This window comes from Haliotis cracherodii, unplaced genomic scaffold (assembly GCF_022045235.1).
Source record: "Haliotis cracherodii isolate W230 unplaced genomic scaffold, xgHalCrac1.p SCAF_2, whole genome shotgun sequence".
Taxonomy (NCBI): Eukaryota; Metazoa; Mollusca; class Gastropoda; order Lepetellida; family Haliotidae; genus Haliotis; species Haliotis cracherodii.
Window position 1 is genome coordinate 3,057,777 of NW_027266275.1, and position 3,186 is coordinate 3,060,962.

Genomic DNA, 3,186 nt, shown 5'->3' on the forward strand with positions numbered 1-3,186 from the left:
ATCTCGTGTCCATGCATGTCAGCATTGTAGGGACCATGCGCAATACGTATTCTGATCACGCAACCGTTGTGTAGCGCATGATATGAGGTTCATCTCGGGGCATACTTGCACCGATAAATACACATCAATCCATAAAACAGTGAAGGAGGGTAAACATGCGTCACAGTGTTAACGCTACGTTTTTATGGAAATGATGGCATGTGGTACTTATGTTATTGACTGTATTTGGGGACGTGGATTTTTTTAATATCCTGAAATAAAACCCCGTGAAAATTCGGGTTAGAATTGGTCTTCAGCAACCAAGTCTTGTAGGAGGCGACGATCGGGATCGGGTGGTCAGGCTCGCTGACTTGGTTGGTGCATGTCATCGTATCCCAATTCAGTAAATTGGTGCTTATGATGTCAACCCCTGGATTGTCTGTTAGATTATTTAAAGACCGCCATCATGTAGCTGGAATATAGCTGAATGCAGCATTAGAATATACAAGTATTTATAAGAGGTGAGGTGAGGTGAAATGGGGTTTAACGTCGCGTCCAAGATTATTGCACTTATATAGCGACGTGCATGTACGTGTGTGTGTTTGTGTGGCTGCTTGTACTAGTCCGGACTGATGCCGATTTATAGTGCTAGCTCACTGAGATACCATGCCGCAGTTTAACATGAATACCCCGCTCAGACACACTATACTGACTCCGAGCCGACCAGTCCTTGTTTAAGCCCCTTAATGCCCAGCGCCTGACAGGGTAACAACAAGTACCATCTTATAACGTCTTTTGGTATGACGCAGTCGGGGATCGAACCCCGGACCTTCCGCTCTCCGCTTCAGCACTAGACCACGGAGGTGGTAGTATTTATAAGAACCTATAAGGAATATATATACTAAATATAACAGTAACTATGATACTAAGTGGTGTATATGTTGTGTTATTGAAAATAACAACATACTATTAGATCATTTGTCTGTTGTGTTTTTCCCATGAGATGTGAGGCCACCCCATACCATTGCACTTCCACCCTCAAACTGACGACGTAGCGTAACACAGGCGTAGCTAAAACGTTCTCCTGACGCCTGTTGGCCCTTGCACGATCATCAGTGCTCTCCAGTATGAAACCTGGAGATATCTGTGAACAGTAAACTGTCCCAGTCGTGTATTTTGAACATCAGATGCTGTGTACACAAAGCAAGGTGTGGCTGACGGTGACGTGGAAGCAGAATTGGGCGTATCGTTGGACGTCGCGGTCGGATGTTTTGCTCCCTCAACCGGTTGCACATGCTTCTGCCACCTTTTGGTCTCAACCCAGGAATTGCCGAGCCCTTAATGTGGCAGTTTGGTATCGATTCATTAGATGCACCAACCGAATATGGTTGTCTTGTTGACGTGACGTCACACGTGGACGACCGGCCCGCGGCATGTCATGAGCGTTGCTTAGCTGTAGATAACGTCTCCAAAGATATGGTATTGTGTTTCGATAAACATTAAAATGTCGGGACAGTCTGTCTTTCGCCATTCCTGTTTGCAGCATACCCACGGCGTGTAGTCGTTGATTTTCAGCAATGTGCTGTTCACATTAAGAAACACGTGAGTATCATGCTCCCAACAAACAAGCAAACGCCTAAATTGTGGGCCGTCCATTGTGAATCACGACTTTAGATTCGAGGAGATGTCTTCATTGATATGTTTTGAAAGATGCATTATTTAATTTCAGAAAATGTTTTTTATTGAACTTTACGTGAAGCACAATTACTTTTTCTGTTAGTATAGTTTCTGTCCGTTAGTATAGTTTCTGTATTATATAATTATAATCTGTACAGGAGTTTCGTGAAGAATACCGTTCAATTTATTTTGCCACTGCGTATTTCAAATTATCAAAATTGTTGGTATACGGGTGATCCAGTAGAGGCGTCCTTTACCTTTACGAAGACTTCGTGTTTTACATGGATATGGAAATGACATGCCGTGATATAACTCACTCACTCACTCACTCACTCACTCACTCACTCACTCACCCACCCGATCCCTCTCACTCACTCACTCACTCACTCACTCACTCACTCACTCGAGTGTGTATTAGTCTATGTCACACCTGCACCAGGAGATGTCCCCTCCGTGGGAGATTGTAATGTGAGAGTCATACATGTATATCAGTTCCACCAATCCATACCGCGTCTGGCATTAATGATTCTGTCCACGGCTAGGGTAACTGCTGCACATCGGATTGAAGCAAGTCACCACACCTGTGACCCCTATCAGTTCGGTGGGTTGTGTGTAACATTCACATGTAATTTTCACTTTGTTCTGGGGTTTTTATTTGTATATTTTATTGTATTTTGTATTTGACGCTGATTGTCAGGTTTCTAATCAGGGTAGTTCATATTCACGTGGGAAACCAGGTTCCAGCCAGCAAAACACAGTTGTAACATTGATTATTTCTGAGACAGATCGATCAACGGAATCACAGGCTTAACTTAAATCTATAAAGTGAACGTGGACAGTTTCTTCTTTGTTTCTAGTTTCGACAATAGACAATCAGTAGAAAGAATAGAACATACACACCACACACGACACACACATACACACACACAAACACACACACACACGACACACACACACACACACACACACACACACACACACACACACACACACACACACACACACACACACACACACACACACACCACACCACACACACACCATCCATACATACACACCACACCACACACACACTATACGTACATACACACACCACACACACAAACACACACACACACACACACACACACACACACACACACACACACACACACACAGACAGACAGACAGACAGACATACATACATACATACATACATACATACATACATACATACATACATACATACATAAGACGAATGGTGCTTCTCTTTCTTCCGTGTGTTTAACAATGAAACAAAGATACCCTGGCTAATCGAGGATGGGTCATTGCAGACGTAAGTGGAGCAAGCCCCAGCCTGTGGGCCGGTAACTCTCCAGGTCTTACACTGATCCAGTTAGGCAACCGGATTACAGGTTGGCCTCCACACAAAAACAGCACAATCTCCCTTGTTGCTCAACAATATAATCCGATCAGGTTGTCACTGGACTCGACTGAGTCGCCATCCGACCTGTTCCCCTCATTTAGTGTTGTGCTGTGGGAGGACGTTAC